The sequence below is a fragment of the Adiantum capillus-veneris genome, chromosome 10, assembly GCF_014529385.1.
Source record: "Adiantum capillus-veneris isolate H3 chromosome 10, ASM1452938v2, whole genome shotgun sequence".
NCBI lineage: Eukaryota > Viridiplantae > Streptophyta > Polypodiopsida > Polypodiales > Pteridaceae > Adiantum > Adiantum capillus-veneris.
In genome coordinates, this window is record NC_140940.1 from 154,107,286 (window position 1) to 154,129,532 (window position 22,247).

General features: G+C 40.0%; 1 long non-coding RNA gene across 2 annotated transcripts; it reads right to left on the reverse strand.

The window, feature by feature from the left end:
* Positions 1 to 501: 501 nt before the first annotated feature.
* Positions 502 to 22,247, reverse strand: LOC147449899 (uncharacterized). 2 transcript variants are annotated; one of them, XR_015189484.1, is made up of 4 exons: positions 21,343 to 22,247; positions 7,875 to 7,920; positions 795 to 2,590; positions 502 to 709 (listed from the first exon to the last, which is right to left on the reverse strand). It is a non-coding gene; the product is annotated as an uncharacterized LOC147449899 (long non-coding RNA). The 2 variants fall into 2 exon arrangements; XR_015189483.1 differs by lacking the exon at positions 21,343 to 22,247 and adding an exon at positions 7,997 to 18,493.

Genomic DNA, 22,247 nt, shown 5'->3' on the forward strand with positions numbered 1-22,247 from the left:
TTTCGACGCTCATTTCGTTGGCTCTACCTACGGTGATACTGTCATCTGTACCGACGACCAAAACCTGCAAATTTTTTTTGGGTAGAGAGGGTTGGGAACTAATGCTACATGTACTGCAGCAAAAGAAAACAGCCCTCTCTGCCCAAAGGAGGAGTGCACAAGCAACCACACTCCACCTACAAGCTAACGCTAAAGAGCGAGTGTATGGAAATTAGAATAAAACATGGGTCAAAAACTGTAAAACCATAAACAGAACCTGTTTGCCATACCATAACCATTACCATAACTTGCTTGTCATACCATAACCATAAACATAACCATCACACAATTGCTATACCATCATAGAAAAACCATAACCATCACCTGAACCAAAACCATAACCATAACCTTGCACAACCATAACCATAATCATAAACATAACCATCAAATGATTGTCATACCATCATAGCAAAACCATAATCTTAAGTTGATTGTCAAACCTTAACCATAGCATGTGTGCCATACCATAAACATAACCATAAACCATAAACATAAGTACTAAAAAACTTTACATATGCAAACAATCACTGAGTGAGAAGACCCTCATGGTAATGCCTTCCAATCGACGTCCTCTCCCACCTCCTGCAGGCTGGGTCAAAAGGGCCACAAGTCCATGCTTGTACCCATACTTCTTCTCTTGGCGTGTTGGAAGGCGCTTCACGTCAACTTCCTGCAAAATTATGGTTTAATCATTAGATAAATATTCAAATAACATATATATCATCAATAATTTAAAGCATACGTATAATACTTACAAACTCATGTCGAAGCGTATTGTAGCCTCCACTCCCAAGATGTGACGCTCCAGCAGACTCCAAACGTGCTCTGGATGCATCTCTCTGCTGCTGAAATCTATTGGGATTGTCTTGTCTCTCTCGTGCAATCCCCGTCCACTCCTCTGTGTCCAACCATGCTGGCTTGGGACTGCTGTCATTGAACCTGTCTCTGGCCTCTGACCGACGGTGTAACAATGTGGACCTTGCCACGCTCAAAATCCAGGCGTTCGAGACCTGATCATACCCCTATGTCGTCCTGTATTCTCTCTGAATGGCGTCAACGATGTAATTCTTTCTCTCAAGATCGAGAGTTTCCCAAATCTCCATCACAAAGTGACCAAATTGAATCGTACAAAGCTATCGAATCCTCTGTCGCATTTCCTTTTCGACCATATCTGCCACAACAGCCCCATCCCTGCTCCTGTACACCTTGCTAGGATCATGCTTGTGTGATCCTCAAGGTGTACGTGGTGTGCCCATCGATGAACTATCTACTGAAGAGAGTGGTGGACGCTCTCTCAGTGGTGTGGATGCATCGGTAGAACTGCTACCACAGCAACCATGCCTCCAAAACGACGGCTACGTCTTCTCGAGGATGAACCACTGGTCAGTGTAGAGGGCACATGAGTCCTAGGCGTAGGGGGAACACTAGACTGAGGTGTGGGGCCACTCGGTGTAGGGACCACACTAGTCCCGGGCGTAGGGTCGACTGTAGTAGGTCTAGAGGTACCTGTACCCCAAAGGTGTTGTGCCATCGTGATCTACTCTGGTGTGAACTGAGATAAAACGAGCCCATCTAATCGGGTGACATGCCGGCCGGAGTGATTGGAAAACTTAAACTAGGAGAGTATGGCTCATCGTCATCGGCCATGGATAATCACACACAAACAACACCCACAAAATAGTTAGTTTACATAAGAAATGCTTAATCAATACAAATAACAAATCAATGAAACTGCTACACAAATGAAACAAATCAACAAAACTGCTACATAAATGATCAAAATCTAAAGTGTATTGTAGACTAATAAAAAGAGCTTTACAAAAGGTTTCCTAGCAAAAGTCATTGTTAATCTCTCATCCTCTATGAGATCTGATGCCCAAAGATGTCTATCTCAATCTGTACTTATGCATCTTCGTCATCGAACTCTACTTCTTCGTCGCTCTCCGCATCAGCTTCACTATTTGACACCTCATCTCTAGGTTCAAACTATTGCTCAATGTTGACATCCACCTCAAAATCTAAACTTAAAGTTGGAGTCGGTCTTGCACTTTGTTCATGAATCACCTCTTCGAGCTCAACATCCAATCCTTCACACACTTGCTTGCTACATGGAGCAACTTGAACGACATAGAGCCAGCAGGGTTTAGATAGATCATTCTCATCATTTTATGTCCATAGTGGATCGTGTATGAACACAACTTGTTCACAATGCTGCGGAAGTATGAATGTATCCCACACATCTGTCCACACCCGCCTAGAGTTCACTTGAATCAATACACTCTTGTCTTTGCGTACAGTTGCATTAGGGCCGCTGGTAGTAACTTTGAACCACTTGACATCAAAGATAAACATATCAAACTTTCTAAAGCTAGTCTTGGATGTAGCCAAAGTATTCAAGCTGACCAATCTCTGTATTCTCATCCTTGGCACTACTCCTACTTTCTTGGACGAAGCTTTCCCTAACACCACTGTCAAAAGTGACCCTTTGTTCATCGATCCGTTGCACTCTGAAGTGCTTCCCATGTGACCACAAAGCTCCATATTTGTGATACTGCAACCACAAAATTGAAACAGACTAAAAGTTATTAAAGCAAACTAATTTTCATGTGGAGCTCGAAAAGGAAGTTGTGAAATGTACATGGCAATCGCAACCCCTTGACATCTCCTCTTCCTCTTTAGTAATCAACACTACACTCCTCTTTTCCTCTGAGAGTGTCGCATCTAACCACCACCCAGTTGGAAAGTCGAGCAATTTCTGAAGATGATCTGAAAAAGGAAGGTTTCTAGTTGCACGGTTGCGCTTGAATTGAAGGCAATCTGTCAAGCATTGTTGCTTTTGCCCTTCCTACCTCTCTAGCCACTTTTGCATGATGTTTGAGTTGAGAAGGCAAAATATCATAACCTTTTCTCGCATTGTGATGTCCATCTTCCTAACGATGCCTTGTTCCTATGGCTCGTCCCCTGTCACCTTGACGTTGAACTCAGTAGTCCACATTCGGGGCATCTTTGGATCAATTGAGACCAAAAATTCACTGATGAGGACAAGAGACTCTTGTAAAAGCCATCCTTCGGTCATGCTACCCTCGGGGCAAGCCCTTTGACAAACAAACCCCTTTAAAGTCTTCATAAATCTCTCCAAGAAGAACATCCACTTGCTATGGACCACCCCAGCAACTGCAACTTCATCGACCACATGCACAAGTACATGCGTTTGGATGGTAAGAATGTTTGTTGGAAATTTTTCTCCACCATGCACACTGCTTCAATAGCATTTAAGCGTGTTGCATCGATGTTGTCTTCTCTTATCTCTTTTGAACTGATCGAGCGTACCAACTCAGTGATTTTGTAGATTGTTCTTCGAATGTCATCTGTCAAACAACCCTTTATGGCAATTGGTAAGATGAACTGTAAAAATTTGTGCCAATTGTGGGACTTAAGACCATTGAGATTGTCATCTCTTGTAAAAGCCGTTTTCGAACATCGCATGCACCCTGTGGGAGTCTTGAATGAAGATATAGTCTTCTTCACTTGTTGCTCTTCTGTGCAACTCAGAACCCATGGACCTTTTGGTATAGACCACTTTCCATTGGGTTTAAGTCGAGGCCACGTCTCTGGAATTCGACCCACAGCCTGCAGGTCATCTCTTTGGGCCTTGCTCTCCTTTTTTCGAGTGATGGTCTTCCAGAGATCTCCCCCACATTCTTGAAGATGTGCATTGGGTTGAGCAAATGATTGATCAGCAGGTCACTCCAGTGTGGGAGATCATGGAAAATAGAAATTCTTTTCATTCCAACTGGCATCCAATCTCCCCTCTCCAGCCACATGTTTTTCCAATCGCTCGCTTTCAATGGATGCATGTCATGTTTGCATATGTTTGGTCCACATAGCTCATGTCCTTCAGGCAAAAATCTACCATGCTCTTGCTCAAATGCTCAAAGCAGCGGAAGCCAAGTCGAGGACCACATTTTGGACTTGCGTGATTGCCCTAGTAGCTCAAGCCTAAAACATCACATATTAATATTTAAAAGCGTTGACATAACCATGAATCACATGCGTGTGAGGGTTTAAAAGGCACTTACCTGAGCACTCACCGAACCCTGGCCAATCGTGCATGGTCCACATGAGAATGCCATGCACATGTATATTCCATCGTCCGATTGGTTGGGACATATCAACCACATCGATTCATGTCCACAAGATTTGGAGCTCTTCCATAAGTGGTGCCATATAGACGTCCATGTTCTTTGCTTTGTACTTTCCTGGGACGATCAATGAGAACAACAGATGGCCCTTCTTGATAGCGAGCCATGGCGGAAGATTATAACTAACCAAAAAAATAGGCCACATGCTCCATGACAAACTCCGTAATCCGAACGGGTTTACTCCATCCATCGCCAGACCAAAGTGGATACATCAAGGCTCATTCTTAAATGTAGGCCAACTTTCCTCTATGTGCTTCCATGCATGAGAGTCAGCAGGTACCCGCATAACATCATCTATCGATCTAGTATTTGAGTGCTATGTCATCAAAGTGGCTATGGACTTGCACCTAAACATGCTCTTTATTCTTGGAATGATAGGAAAGTGTCAAAGGACCTTTGCAGGGATAAATTTTCCTTGTGTGTCCTCCCTGTACCTGTTTGATCCACAATTGGGACACTGTTCCAGGTTTTTATACTCATTGCGAAAAAGTATACAATCATTAGGACATGCGTGTATTTTCTCATAATCCAAGCCCAAATTAGTAAGAAGATTTTAAGCGGCTGGACGAGTAGGGGGCATGTGATTCCCTTCTGGCAATATTTTTTCATTCAGCAACCTCACGTTACATGAACAAGTCAGCCCTTTGATAACTTTATATGAACTGTAATTTGCACTTTACCATGCTTAGGATAAATATGTTTACCTGAAAAGCTCTGTGACTGAGGCGTCAGACCAACCGTAGACAGACAAATTAAGCATTGCCAATGCGGTACGAAGAACTGAGATTTTTACACCAGTGTAGAGCGGCATGCGTGCAAGACTTTGCATCATCTCACCCTCCTCATCGTTGCTATCATGCCGTCGATATGAACGGGATGGCTGAGGTTGGTCCACAGTCTCTGCGTTCAATGTTGTCGCGTTCAATGTTGGAGTCCATGTCAAAGAACGCGTCCAACATCTGCTCCATCTCTACTTCTCAAAATGCCGCTTCAGGTATTGGTTGGGAGGACTTAGTCGATGATTGCTCGTTTGAAAATCTTCTCCTCTGGGATGAAGTTGGAGCAATATCTACTTGCGGACTTTGACCTTCAATCTCTAGACCATGAGATCGATAATGCAGGTCTTGTACTTGCTCTATCAGAAAGAGACTGTGATTGCGTATGTGTTGGTCGAAGATTTTTCGTTTTCAAAAGATCTGATTCTTGTAATCCGCACAAGGACACGCCATCCTATTGTCCATACTTTATCTACCAATGATGCAACAAATAATTAAAACACTCTAGTTGTTATAACTACACACTATTAAGTACATGACAAGCTTTAACAACCTCACATTCTCTAGCCAGGCCGGATCCCCGCAAACCTCGGTCTAGAGGTGCACGGAGATTAGGACCACAAGGTAATAATCTCGTCTTTATTGGTCAATGACTATATATTAAAGTTCTTGAAGTCCGTGTGCACTTTTGAAGTCCGATTGCATTTTTTCAACTATTTTCTGCTAGCTCTAACAACCTCACATTCTCTAGCTAGGCCCGATCCCCGCACACCTCGGTCTAGAGGTGCACGGAGATTAGGACCACAGGGTAGTAATCTCGTCTTTATTGGTCAATGAATATATATTAAGGTTCTTGAAGTCTGTGTGCACTTTTGAAATTGATTGTGTTTTTTCTACTATTAATTTGACACTAGCTCTAGCCTAACCTATAACATGATCCTAACCTAACTTAATGTAACCTAACTTATAACCTAAACCTAACCTATAACCTAACCTAACCGAAGTCCGATTGCGTTTTTTCTACTATTAATTTGACAATTGCATTTTTCTTACTATTAATTTGACAATAGCTCTACCTAACTTATAATCGTTATGCCTAACCTATAATCTAATCTAACATAAAACCTATACCTAACTTAACTTAATGTAACCTAACTTATAACATCTACCTAACCTAACCGAAGTCCGTTTGCGTTTTTAAAAGTACACGAGTCATCTTCAAAGTCCGATTGCGTTTTTACTACTATTAATTTGACGCTAGCTCGAAACCTAACCTATACTAGTTATGCCTAACCTATAATCTAACCTGACATAAAACCTATACCTAACATAACTTAATATAACCTATCTTATAAAATCTACCTAACCTATAATCTAACCTAACCGAAGTCCGTTTACGTTTTTAGAAGTACATGAGTCATCTTCGAAGTCCGATTGCGTTTTCTCTACTATTAATTTGACACTAGCTCTAAACTAACCTATAATCGTTATGCCTAACCTATAATCTAACGTAACGTAAAACTTATACCTAACTTAACTTAATGTAACCTAACTTATAATCTCTACCTAACCTATAACCTAACCTAACCAAAGTTGTTTACATAGTACACGATTTATATTTGAAATCCGTTTGTATGTTCTCAAATATTATGCCATCGATAGCTCTAAGCTGACCTATAATATCACTTAACATATAACTTAAACCTAACCTAACATAAAAACAACACAATGGTGAGGCGTTTAGCAAAACGACAAGCCATACAGCTTGCCCACAATGCATATGCAATGTGGGCAAGCTTTATGGCTTGCCAATTTGGCAAGAACGGCTCACCATTGTGTTGTTTTTAGACTCGCGAAGTGATTTTATGGTCTGAAAGCGCTCGCAAAAATATAGACAACACAATGGCAAGCCGTTGGCAATATGGCAAGCCATAGAGCTTGCCCACAACACATAATCCTTGTGGGCAAGCTTTATGGCTTGTTGTATTGCCAAATGGATCACCATTGTGTTGTTTTTAGGGGCACGAGGTAATTTTAGCGCTTGAAAATCGTTCGCAAACATATAGACAACACCATGGGGAGCCGTTTGGAAATACGGCAAGCCATAAAGCTTTCCCACAATGCATATGCATTGTAAGCAAGATCTATGGCTTGCCGTATTGCCAAACGGCTCGCCATGGTGCTATTTTAGAACTTGAAAACCTCTCGCGGACATATAAACAACACAATGGCGAGCCGTTGGCAATACGGAAAGCCATAGATCTTTCCCACAATGCATATGTGTTGTGGGTAAGCTTTATGGCTTGCTGTATTGACGAACGGATCGCCATTGTACTGTTTTTAATATGCGTTGTGGGTAAGCTCTATAGCTTGCCGTATTGTCGAACGTAGCTTAACCTAATGTAGCTTTACCTAACCTAACCTAACATAACCTAATGTAGATTAACTTAACCTAACCTAACATATAAGATAACCTAACCTAACTTAACGTAGCTTAACCTACCCTAACGTATAAGATAACCTAACCTAACCTAACATATAACCTAACATAACAACGTAGCTTACCTTAACGTAACCTAACCTAATCTCACTTAACTTATAACCTAAACTTAACCTAAAAAATAAACCCCATCAACTACATAATTTGAAAAACGACATAATTCAATAAAAATTTTCTTCAGAACAAGATTTTTTCATAAAGTTAAACAAATTTTTTCCATAATTTAAAATGAAATTTCACATAACAAATCCTAATTTCTTCTAAAGCATTGAAAGTTTAAAGCATTCAAAGCTTAAAGCATGAAATTTTCTTTTCTTAATGTACAAAGTAATTTAAATAAACTTAATATGCACTCACATTCATCCTATTTGAGCAATAAAAATTGTTGTAAAAGTCCTGGAACCTGCAAAAACGCACATACAAACACAAAGTTAAACTCTAAACCCTAAATCTACAAGTAAACATGAAAACAATCTTACCTTAGTGTTATGCGCTAACCCACAAGCAAGATTAGCACCTCCGACGGCATGTATCGCAACAGATCTGTGAGAGATGGTGAAGAGGAGAGCTTGAGATGTGGTACAAGAACTAAGAGAAATGCGCAAAGAAAGCCCGCGGTTTCGATTTTTGCAAGTACCGTTGGTACAGCTATTGGTATAGCCGTCGGTACAGTCATCGAAAGGGGCGTCGGTATGCGCATTCGTGCTGCCGTTGGAATACATGCCGGAAGAGGCGTTGGAAATTTGAAAATCATTTTTTTAAAAAAACCTTAGCTCCCTCCATAAATACATACACATATACCGACGCCCGCCAGTGACGCCGGTAATGTGGCACCGGAATTCAAGTGACCTCTTGTAGTGAATTAAGAACCAATTTGATCGATGAGCATTTAATTGCAATGCCATGTACTCACTCAATTGATAGAGGCATAAATGTTTCATGCAATTACATGCAATCAGACTAAAATGAGTTTGGTTAACTCAATTGAGTGCAATTGGAGACAATTTCAGGCTATCTAGGGATAAAAAGGCACAATAGAGTGGTGTGTGTATTGAGGCCAATATTCTTAGGATATAGCATGTAATAAGAGTCCAATTGTGTATTGATTTCAAAGAAGATCCTTGTGTAGTTAGAATCCAATCCATTGATTTCAAAGTAGAGTAGTTGAGTTTGGTTCTAAGTCTAGTATTGTGCAATTGGATCTAATTGTGAAAATTGAGGATAGTTGAGATCCAATGTAGTGCGATGGAATTCAATTGAGTAAAATTGGACCAAAATGAGTGTGAATGTGTCTAGTGAAGTGTCACTGAATCCAATTGAGTGGAATCAAGAGAGATTCCATATATGGAGTCTTGTAGTGAATCTCTCTCTCTCTCTCTCTCTCTCTCTCTCTCTCTCTCTCTCTCTCTCTCTCTCTCTCTCTCACACACACACACACACACACACACACACACACACATAGAAAATCTTTCATGAGAGAGGAAATTTGATGAGAAAAATGAGAAAATTATAGTCAAGGTTTGAGAGGCTGTTGGATTTGAGAGGTGATGATGTGCAAAAAATTCTATAACATCTATTTTGGTGTAGAGAGGAAAATGGTAGGTAGCATTCACGACAATTAGTTAGAATTAAATGCAATCCAAATCCATGTGTATCCAATCGGACTTTAGTACAACTAAATGCAAGTTGGTGTCATATCGCATCCATTGGCACGAAGATATGTGAACCAATTTAGAAGTCACATTGGAAAGGCACTATGGCTTCCAATATGATGCAAAGTAGGGATTTAAAGTAAAAGTAAAAGTAAAATTCAAAATGTCATTCCTCCTCATCCATTGCTTAGTACCTATTCAAGCTACCTTTTGATCCAATTGTAACCCCGGGGGATTCACCATGAAAAACTTACCACACCACGTAAGTGCAGGGGAGATGGGTTTTTTACAAGTTACATAAGCGTATAAGTTAGGGGTAGGCCCCCAATAATTTATCTCCCAAGATTAAAAATAAGGGAGGGGGTATCATATTTAGGGGGGGGGGAAGATTAGTGAGGAAAGGGAAACATGAGAAGAAGTTTGTGTTTCCAAATCATGGCTTCCCAAAAGATTCTTCCCCTGAACTTGTGAGTCAATAGCTACAAAGATACATGCAAGAACTAACACTGCTTTGTATATAGTTCACTTATTGAGGGATGAAAGCTATAAAGAGTTTGTATAGATGCAAATTTACACGAAGAACCTCACAAAACTTTATAATGATGGTTCATTAAGAAAGTTTGGACTCAAAAATGGGCCTTGTAAGAATTGTTGATGTGGCATAGCTTTCAAAAAGTGGGGATCGGTAATTTTTTTGCAATAAGATGCAAACTTATCGGAGGTTGGATATTTAGAATCTACTCTTCAAATGCTATCTATTGATATATAGCATGTATGTGTCGGACATTGCCTTCATGCAGATATAGAAAAAGGTGATTTTAGATTACTGAAACGGTAACAAAACCTGGTTGATTAAAAAAAAATGGCATAACTTTCATAGAAGTCATCCAAACTTTTCGGAGCTTGGCTCTTTAGAATCCATTTTTCAAGAACTTTCCAATGATAGGTCATATCATGGGGTTTTAAGCAATATTTAGAGGGGTCTACCGGGTTGCTTTCTTTTGTACAACTTTGATGATGTGGCACTCTTAAAAGGCCCAAAAATGAGTTCAAAATTTTCCTAATGTTTGAATAATTTAGATGGGTCAAAATTGGACCCGTATTGGACGAGTAGGTAGAGTGCATACTGAACAGGCACATAGTTTCAAAGTCAAACTAAGACACATTGAGGATACATCTAGTTATCAATAGAAGTGGTTCCTTAGTACGTTGCCAGTCACTATGCTACACACTCTTTGACTATTTTTACTCATTTAGATCATGTAAGACCTAAATTTTATATGTAAGATAGAGGTATGATAGTTTTTGGCACGGATTGTTGTATAAGCATAGAAAGGGGGGTCATATTACCTGATATGAGTCGTAGATAGGGGTTTTATTGAAGTTGTCCGCTCGCAGGTGGCGTCCCGCTTCATATATAGAGTGAATCCCCCAGGATTGCAACTAACTTCGCCAATGTGAGAGAAATGGGGACTAAAGGAATTAGAATAGTCACATGGAGTCTAGTAGTTGGATATGAAAAGCTTCATTCCTGCTTCATTGAAGTCAAAATGAAGCGTACTTATGCACAATTGAACGTGATTGTTTCTCAACAAGCATCTAATTGCACTGCCATGTACTCACTCAATTGAGAGAGTCCAAAGGGTTTCATGCAATTATATGTAATTACACAAAAGTGAGTTTAGTTAACTCCAATTGGGTGAAATCATAAAAAAGCATCTAATTGCACTGCCATGTACTCACTCAATTGAGAGAGTCCAAAGGGTTTCATGCAATTATATGTAATTACACAAAAGTGAGTTTAGTTAACTCCAATTGGGTGAAATCATAAAAAAATTGAGGCCATCTAGGGATAAAAAGGTGCACTATAGGGGTGTGTACTACATTTGTACTTGACACCATTGTTCAGATATAGCATGAAGTTAGAGTCCAATAGAGTACATTTGATTCCAAAAGAGTATTTTGTGTAATTAGAATCCAATTGGTTGCAAATGATTTCAAAGGAGTACATGTAGTTGAGTTTAGCACTAAGCCTAGTAGTGTGGAATTGATTGTTTCAATTGATAGTAGTTGAAATCCAATGTAGTGTGATGGATTTCATTTGAATGCGATTGGACCAAAATGAGTGTAAATGAAGCTAACTAATCAGTGGAGCCAAGAGAGATTCCATTTGTATTTATATTAGTCAAATAACAGAATGAGAGCGAGCGTGAGAGAAGATTCCACTGTGAGAGAAGTGCCACGAAAGGAGAGCTCCTTCTAGGGTAAGGGAGCTAGTTTAGAGACAAAAAAATTTGACCCCCCAGGTTAGACACATATCCACCCCCAATTTAGAAGCAATAAATTTGGAATATTCCTAGAATCTTGCTTATGTGTCATGTTGGGAATATGCTGAAAAGTGTACCATTAGAGGGCCTTGAGTGTCTCTAATGCTTCAAGAAGCCTCAAAAGCTGTGTTTTTTTCAAATGGAGCATTCAAACAAAATCTAAAAAATATTGATTTAGCTATCATTTGATTCGCCTTTTCATGAGGAGTCTCGTGCAATGCATAAATATTAAAAATGATGAGATTTGCAAAATATCCCCAAAAAATATCATGTTTCCACAAAACGCCTCTAAATTGACTCCCTTACCCTAGCCCTGCCTACACCTTGTGCGCTACACACTTCCTCGCCTGGTGTGCATGCGTTGTGCTCGGGGCGGGGACGTTTTTTCAATGCCACATGGACAAGAAGACAAAATGAGGTTATCCCAAACCCATTTTAGTTCTCATTAGATGAAATATATCAAGATCCATTTCCAATGTTTGCATACTGTTGGTTGCAAAAACTGTGTATTTTTTAAAAAATTCAGGTTCCTGTGCACTGCGCCAGCTCACCTGCCTTGCCTCGTGCCTGCCTCCCCTGGCTGTCTTGCATGGCTTGGTGGAATGTTACATGGCTCTGCCATCTATAATCTTGTGGGGTGGAGGGAAATGAAGGGGAGGAGCCGGGAGCACAGTGAAAGAGGAAGAGGAATCGCTCACACAGACTCGCACACTCATCACCATTGCCACACACACAAGTTGGAGAGGGAGAGCCAGCACGTACTATGTGTCCCCTTTCTTTCTTCTCTATCTTATGCACTAAGGCACAATACACATTGTACTTAGTGTTAGTGACCACTCTTCACCCAATGCCCATCAACTCACGACAATGCTGAAACTGATGGCTAGAGAGACTTTAGTGAGTGCATCCGCTGTGTTCTCTGATGTAGGAATATTTACTAAATCAAGGCTATTGTTTGCCAGGCATTCAAAATTGAAGTGATAACGCACATCAATGTTTTTCGTTTTGGAATGAAACACTAGATTGTTAGCCAGGGCAATAGCACTCTGACTATCACAATGAAGAACTGGTGTACACTGCTTCAATCCAAGATCTTTCACTAGGCGAGCAAGCCAAATAGCTTCTTTGCTTGCCTCACTCAATGCAACATACTCTGCCTTCATGGTAGAAACGGATGTACAGTCTTGAAGAAAGATCTCTAACAAATAGCAAAACAATTACAAGTGTAAATCCAACCTGTTGTTGATTTACGACTGTCAACACAGCCTGCATAATCACTGTCTACAAATCTGTGAATGGATGACTCTCCACATCCATAGAATAACTATCTATTTGCAGTGCCACTCAAGTATCTGAGAATCGAATTGACACCATCCCAATTCTTTTTACCAGGTTTAGACATAAATCAGCTGACAACTCCCACTGCATGTGCAATGTCAGGCCTTGTAGCTACCATGGTATACATCAGACTACCACAAGCTAAATCATAAGGAACCTTAGCCATTACATCTTTTTTCTCAGCAAATTTGGGATAGTCATTCTTGCTAAGCTTCAAATATTCAGGCAATGGAATACTCAAAGCCTTCCCCTTCTACATGTTGAAATGATCAAGAACCTTGTGCACATACTCTTTTTGAGAAAGATACAACAACCTCTTCGTACGGTCACGAGTAATGCGCATACCCAAAATGTGATCAGATTTACCCAAATATTTCATGTCAAATTGACTTTTTAGCTTGGTTTTCAAGTCAACAATGTCCTTCTTGGAATGACCAGCAATAAGCATGTCATCTACATAAAGGATAAGCATAATAATATGTCCATTGGGTTGTCTTTTCACGTAAAGACATGGATCCTTATTACTATGCTTATAGCCTAGGGAACGCATAAATGCATCAAACTTTTGATACCATTGTCTGGATGATTGCTTCAAGCCATAGAGACTTTTCAAAATCTTATAGACCAAATGTTCCTTGCCCTTTTGGCACAAACCCTTTAGGTTGCTGCATATAAATCTCTTCCTCAAGATCACTATGTAAGAAAGTTGTAATGACATCCATTTGATCAAGCTCCATATCTTCACTGGCAACCAAAGCAAGCGACATTCTTAGTATGGTCATCTTGACCACTGAGAAAAGATTTCATGGAAATCGACATCATATTCTTGCTTGAAATCTTTGGGCACTAAACCTTTGTAATTGTCAATCTTCTTCTTGTAAACCCATTTGCAAGGCAATGCTTTCCTACCTCTTGGCAACGGAACACGTTCCCATGTTTTGTTCTTTGCAATATTGGACATCTCCCTCTTCAGAGCATGTTCCCACCCACTGAACCTTATCATTGGCTATCATAGCCTCTTTGTAACAAGAAGTCTCACCACTATCTGTCAGCAAAACAAAATCCATACCTGGAACAAAACGGTCTGGTGGATATGAGACTCTTTGAGATCTCCGTGGTTGATCAAAAATCATACTAGCCTGTGTAGTAATTGGCTCAATAGTTGTCTGGACAAGAGGTGATACATCAAAAAATGTCACTTTTTGGAATTCAACCTCTTTCACTAGCTGTCTATGCATCTTAGTCTCATTAAAGACAACATCACTTCTACGGATCACTGATCGACTGTTCAAATCCCATAAACAATATCCAAATTGACCATCTACACCATAGCCAATGAAGATGCATTTCCTGGACTTAGAATCTAGCTTCGCACGCAACTCCTTGGGCACATGTGCATAAGCTTCATAGCCAAATGTGGGGAGTTTTTCATAAGACAATTTATGTCATGACCATAGCTCCAAATGTACACAAAACTGTAATGAAGCATGTGGTGATCTTTTGATCAAGTACACGGTTGTGTATAATGCTTCAACCCAAAACACTTGCAATAAATTACATTGTGATAGCATAGACATAATCCTCTCTTGGATGGTCCTATTCATTCGTTCTGCAACACCATTTTGTGCAGGGGTATAAGGAATTGTAAACTCACTCTTAATTCCCATACTTGAATAGAAGTCTGTAAACTCTTTGGAGACATGTTCTCCACCATTGTCTGAGCGCAAAGATTTCAACCTATGTTCAGACTGAGTTTCAACACTAGACAATCTTTAAACTTCATGGCATAGACCCAAACATGCCGTGTTGCATTGTCAATGAATGTAACATAATAGAATGCACCACCATGGGATTTAGAAGGCATAGGCCCACATAAATCATTGTGCACAAGCCTAAGGGTTTTCTTTCTTTGTCAAAAGAATGTGTACTAAGTCTCCGTGTTTGCTTTTCATATTGACAGTGCTCACAAAAGAAAAAATTAGAAAATGGCAAAGATGGTAAGTAGCCCAAATGAGAGAGTGTCTCCATTCCCTTCATATGTCCTAACCGGCTATGCCACAAAGCAACGGTTAACAACTCGGTTACAAAAAGAACATTGTTTTTATCATATACATAAAGATGATAAAGTGAACCAACTTTAGAACCATGGGCTATAATAAGATGGCCCTTCGCAACACACCAAGACTGCTGACGAAAAGTGACTTTGTAACCCAAGTCATCAAGACGTCCAACCAAAATCCGATTGCATGTCAAGGTTGGAACATGACGCACATTATGGATGATAAACTTCACCCCATTTTCCACCATAACCATGGCACTATCACCTACGCCAACAATTTCATAAGAGTAACTGTCACCAAATGTAACAGAGCCAATGGTTTCCTTGTATATAGTAGACCAATGCCTATGAGGTGTTACATGCAACAAAGAACTTGAACCAAGAATCCATGTGTGGGATACTTCACCACTAACAAGGAGTTCAGCTGGCATAGAGGTCTATAAAGGTAGAGTTTACTATGCATCATAAAAGACATCATTATTTTTAGTCAACATATTAATGTCTTGTGTATCACTGTCATCTTGAACTATGTTCAATTCTTCAATCTTAACCAAACTCTTTGGTTTCTCCTCTTTATCATTATGATCTTTGCCTTTACCTTTGCCCTTCTCTTTGTCACACCTACAAGCACAACAATCCTTCTTCATGTGACCAAACTTATCACAATAATGGCACTGAACATTGCGAAGACCACAAGACTGTGATCTACCCTTTGATACATCTCTATTTCCCTCTTTCTTGGACTCACGTTGTGAAGAACAGCTCTTACATTGCTTATCTTCCCTTTGTACATAATGATCTTCGCCATGATGTGAGATATGGTATTCTGATGCATCTTCTCAGACAAAAGTTCACTAGTAACATCATCGTACTTTAGCATACCATTAGGAGCAGAGTTACTTACAGCTATGCAAAAGATATCCCAAGAGGGTGGCAATGAACAAAGCAAACATATTGCTTTCATCTCCTCATCAATGGTCATGCATTGTGCACAAATTTGGGCAAAAAGAGAATCAAAATCATTGATATGGCTGGCAACGCTAGCTGACTCCTTCATACAAAGGTTGAAAAGTTTTCACATCAAGAAAACCTTATTGCTAGTCGTATCCTTTTCATAAGTGTCACATAATTTCTGCCATAAAGCATGAGCAGTCTCGCATTCTAACGCTGAAAAGTACACTGATTGACCAAGGTACATCTAATCGTAGACCTGCATAGATCATCGCTCCTTCCACTGAAATTGAGTCATGTGCATATTGTCAGTTCTAGCCGCATAGGCAATAGGCAACTTTTGCTTCTTTTGGACAAGCACATCATGCATTTGGTTCTTCCAAAGCTGAAAATTAGTGCCATCAAACTTCTTTATTTATAAATGTCATGGTCTTTGCTAGTAGACATGGTGGAAAAAACTACCAAAAGATTCTGGGAAACTTCGGCAGAGTCTCCTTTGTATTTGGGACTATGTCAACCAAAATACAAGACGAAATGACCAAGTATGTCACTCACAAAGCATAAAATAGGGAAATGCCTCTCAAAATCACATTGTATAGAGACCAATTGAGGCACATAAACTGTCAAACTGACCATAGACCCCAACTCGGTGTCAAAAGCTAATACACCACTCTATAAATGTCCTATGGTGAGACCTCGTAAGGGATGCTCCAGCTACCTGTATCACCGAAGGTATCTCCACATTTGAGAATACCCCAGCTCAATGAAAACCTCATGCTATAGACCCTCAACAATGTAGGTTATGCAGCAAAACGTATAGCCAAGTCTTAGAAATGGCTATCTTCCGGACCAAGACTCAGAAATGGCCGAGACTGCCGTACTAGCCAAAAGATGGCTCCACAAAAGCGTACAATGGCAGTATCCACAAAGACATACAAGTCTGTCATGACACTCAAACAAGCATCAAAAGTATGTGCATGCAAATAAACATCCCTTTCGGGAGTCAAACCGCTCTCAAAAGAGCTCAAACACTCTCAAAAGTGTCAACATATTCATGTACGCATAAACAATTGCTCCCACTGGAACCAAAGTATTGCAAGCACTAAAACATGTAGCCTATGAGTTGTTGTTGATGCCATAGCCAAAGCCAAGATGCCAAGAAGCACAGAGAAAGCTAGCCAAGCCGCTCTATGTACCTCTACCTGTACCTGTACTTGTATCTATAGTCGAAGAAGACAATGCCGTCAAACTCTCACTCTATGTGTGTATATGAGTCCACTCCAAAAGAGGCTACACACTCTCAAATGATCCGTGGGCTCTCTTAGAAGGAAGAGACTGCAACAATGGTACCTGTAATGGCTATGGAAGCTCTGTAGCATAAACTACCAAAAGAGAGCTGAAAAACGCAACTCCTGAACCATAGCTTAAATGGGGTTTTTGATGGCTCGAATGGCTCCGAAAGGGGGGTAAAACCCTAGAACACCTGATGGAAACGCTCTCGAAAAGCTGAATTTGCGGATGCAAAAATCAAAAACCTTGTTTGCACTCTTGAAAGTGCGTGCATGCGGAAAGGGTTTCGGGAATGAAACCGCTTTGATACTAGATGAAGGGGAGGAGCCGGGAGCACAGCGGAAGAGGAAGAGGAATCACACACACACACACACACACACACACACACACACACACTCAGAAACTCATCACCATAGCCACACACACGGGTTGGAGGGGGAGAGCCAACACGTACTGTGTGCCCCCTTTCTTTCTTCTCTATCTTATGCACTAAGGCACAATACACATTGTACTTAGTGTTGGTGGCTCACACAAGTGTATAGATGTACACTTAGTGTTAGTGGCTCACACAAGTGTATAGATGTACACTTAGTGTTAGTAGCAGTTAGTTATGGGCGATCGGCCACATGGCCATTAAACCTAATAGGAAAGGTACATAAGGTGTTTATGAGGTGGAGGGAAAGGTACGTAAGGTTGAATATAAGGTGGTTATGATGGCTAATTGTATGAATACTATTTTTGAAGCACGGTGTTTCATAAGTGATTATAACTTGTCTTGAAGCCCACTCTGATCTCCCTCTCTCCCTATATATTTTGATTTTGTATGGATGGTGCATTTTTTGAAAGTAGCATGTGTGATGCAATCCAAATAACCTGGTAGAACTCTCAACTCTCTATCAACCCTCTAGCATTGGGTTCTACACACTTGTAGAAGGTATGTAGATCCCCATTTGTGAACCTATACAAGCCCTGGTGAGTGTAATCTGTGGGAACTCTCAGGGCTTTGCTCGTTTTGATGAATTTCATGTTGGGTTTGTTGATCAAAGGATGCCTCTCCTCTAGATTCATATCTCCGATTTGAGTAGAAAATCCTGGTGGTGGATGATTTTTCATGGCCAAGGCCCTCTCAAAACTCACAAGGTAGTCTTTGATAGGACCAACTTGGCTTAATGCAACTTATCATGTTTTATCCTTGGCCAAGTCTCTCAAAAGATAGGTCTTTGTCACCCTTTTGTCTCAAGAAATTGGTTTTGGGGTACTTTGAAAGTTTTGAATTGGGAAACCTGGTTTTGCTATGTCCTACTGATCACAAGCTTTCTTCTTATCTTTACCTGACTCAATTTGGAGTTGTGTATCAAAATTTAGAGCAATTTTAGTGAATAGTATTTGAAACATGACTCAAAACAGTTTCAAGATCAAGATATAGGATCTTTCTTGTATCTTGGTCTCTAAAAGGTATTTTTAGCTCAAAATTGAGATTTTAAATGTACTCAAGTTTACTTACAAGCTCAAGTTTACTTACAAGCTCATCAAGTCAGATACCCCCGCTATGAAGAGGTACATGGATCACGATCTATGTTCCTCTATCAAATTATGACTCCAAAGTTTAGACAAGGTTATGCTATACATTTTTTCATCAAATTTTGAGATGGAGGTACATGGATTGCAATCCATGTTCAACCACATCTCAACTTGATAGCTAGGGAGCTTGTTGCACTCTATGTCCACAAGCTATATCTCAAATCTTTTTGAGTTTGAACTTGTTTTGAAAGGTCAAATACCCAACCCTAGGTGTGTTCTGTAGTTTTTAGTCTATCACCTATTTTGATGTATTTTAATCCAAAATTTTTAATTTTCTTACCAAAACTGGACTTGGGAAAACGTTCCTTGTGTATACAATCTAGGAAAATTTAAAGTCAAGCTATCACCATAGGTAAATGGATCAGAATCCATGTTTGGAAGCCAAATTAACTTTTCTTTGTACCATTAGGATCAGCATGACTAGTAGATGCTATGATATCAAAAAAAAATGTTTGGACCTCTAGATAGAAAATTAGGCCAATTTTTTCCCTTTCTCAATGTACTTAGTAATTCTGGGATTTGATATCCAAATGAGATGAAACTTTGGGGCTAGGCTAGAAATAGCATGTACAAAAAATTGGCTAGGTTCTAGCTCAAAAATTAGAGAAAGATACTAGATCGCGATCCATGTTTGGAGAGCTTTTGACCCCAAATTTGAATCACTAGTAGATGAAGGTATTTGCAATCTATCCCCAAAAAGCATTTGATTTGGACAAGAAAAAGACATCCAAAAGTGAAACCCTAGGCTTGTCTTAGTGTTATTTAGCATAGGAGTGTTTTTGGCATTGTTGACCCACTTTTTGAATTTTTTTGACAACCACGCTTTGAGAAGTATTACTCACAATAGTCTCTCCTACAAGCTGGTGAAGTTTCTATTTCAAAACATAAAGGAGGTACATGGATCGCAATCCATGTTTGGTCACTTTTGGAATTGGGATTTGGTGAGCTGATAGACTATGATGTTTGTAGTCTATCATCAAAATCTTTTTGAATTTGGTTCACACAACCAAAAGCGAAATCTTGAGTCTGTTGTGGCTGCTTTTGACAATCTTCTATTTTTGGATCTTTTCACCACCTTTTTTGACTTTTTTGTAAACTCTTATTTTGAAAAAAGTGTTTTTCTAGGTCTCAACTACCTATTACTCAAATCTCAGCCCAAAATCATGATGAGGTACATGGATCACAATCCATGTTTGACCTGATTCTGACATGAAACTTGGTCATCTTGTAGTTCTTGCTATTTTAATGCTATTTTCCAAATATTGTGGATTCTGATCACTTTTTACCAATCAAAAGTGAAATTTTGTGACTATTTTACAGTTTCTAACTAGTTTTTATGCTTGGCACTTTTGACCAATTTTTGTGAACTTTTTGCTATTGTGCCTTTTGAGAAAGTTTTTTTGAATGGTCTTAGCTATATACTACTCAAATCTCAGCCCAAAATCCTAAAAAGGTATTGTGATCCACGTTTGACATCATTTTGGCATGAAATTTGATTATGTAGTTCTCTATGCCCTTTATAGACGCTAATGCCCAACATTTTTTAAATTTGGATCATAAAATCTCAAGATATATCCAATTTTGTGTTTGAAATTCCTGCTTATTGTTTTTTCCCTATCAGCCAATTTTGATGTGATTTTTAAAAATTTCTTGCAACCAAACTTTATCAGAGTAATATTCTACTGATGCAAAGTGTCATTAAATAACTTTTTTTGTAAAAAAGGCCTCTGAGGTACATGGATTGTGATCCATGTTCCTCCACAGATTCTGGTCAAACTTTTCAGATAATTTCTTCTGATGAGTTTGGCTAATCTTTGGAAAGAACACTATGATGGATGTTTGTAGCATAGCTATCTGGCACTAACATAATATGTCAATACTGAGGGAAGTGACTCAAATGTGGCACGAAGACTCTTTGTGGTTCAGTCCTCAAAAAGTGAACCTAACAAGAAAATGCATCAACTCAATAAGCAAATCATCACTCAATGATCGGAAGCTCTACCTATGTCCTTTCTCACCACTCGATCAGCATGCCATTTTAGTGACTAAACGAACTCGGATCCTCACAAAACTTTAAGGGAAGGGACAAGTCTACAAAGTCTAGCTGCATTCTAACAAGGTACATGGATCATGATCCATCGTGACCCAAGTCATAGAAACTACAATAGTACAATCCAAATAGGTCGCCATAAGGTCTAGTAGCACTCTCCTATGGTCAAAACGTCAAAAAACAATGATTTAAGCTCTCAAATTTGAAGATTAGACTCGTAGACACGAAGTGATGAACCATAACAGAATTAGTAGTGTTTATACTTAATTGAAAGAGCAAAGAAAGAGGAACACATTAAAGTTATTGACTTTTATACCAAGGGATTTCTAAATGGTTAGTGACCATCTCACATGGACCTTTACACATATCATGACAAAATTTCAACTTAAAAAATTGACCTGCAACTCTAGAATCAAAATTTACACATAGTGTAGCTACACCCTCTTGAAAAAAAAAATAACATAGTCCAAATTCACATAAGGGTTAATGTATGCATGACCACTAATCCCTTTTATTAGTTCTCTTCACTGAGATTGGCTATCACAATACTAAACATCACACAAAGGATGTGCCTTACCGAATAATATAGAGCTCAAGCTACAATTAGTGCAACGTCCTAGCCACTTTAATGTATCCCCAGCTTTTGCAAAATGCCTTTTATAGTGAGTTGAATAGTGATAGAAAGTAGTGCAAATGTTGAATGAAGAGTACGGTATTGAGCATCATTGATGAGGTTGGGGGTGAAGATGATAGTGCTACAATGGGCTGGGCTGCATGCTTAGCTAAAGGGGAAGAGGCCAATTACAGAGATGGTGGTGGGGGTTCACAGCTAATTATATTTCATGATCAGACGATGAGACTACTAAGGCAGAGTGGAGAATATATTAATAGGGGCAGGACTAAAGAAATGAAGGGAGCAATGTGCTTTGGGAGATATTGGAGTCATCATGGGGGCGCTCAATATAACGGTACGGATATATTTAAGGAAGGGGGGCAAGCTGAGGAGAGCTTAATATCGACATGGCCACGGCTCATGATCAGTGAAAACTAGGCCTAGGGACGATGTGAGGGATCAAAGCAGGCGTACATTTATAAGGCCATACTGGAGGAGTGGATGGGAGCAACGTCGATGTCTGGTGGGGGACGTGCAGGGCAATTATATGCAGAAAATGAACACGAGCAGCAGCGGCGACGAGGGGAGGAGAGAAAGGGGGTTGCTGGGCCGTATTTACGAGGGACTGTTCACGATGACGCATGCGCAACTGCACCCGGTGCACCACCGATCGGTGTGCGTGCTAGTGGTAGACCAGAGAGGAAGGGGGGTTGCTGGGCCGTATTTACGAGGGACTGTTCACGATGACGCCTGCGCAACTGCACCCGGTGCACCACCGATCGGTGTGCGTGCTAGTGGTAGACCAGAGCGGGCGTGGTCACTCGCGTAGTGTGCAGGGCGCCATCAACCAAGTCTACCTCAACAACAAA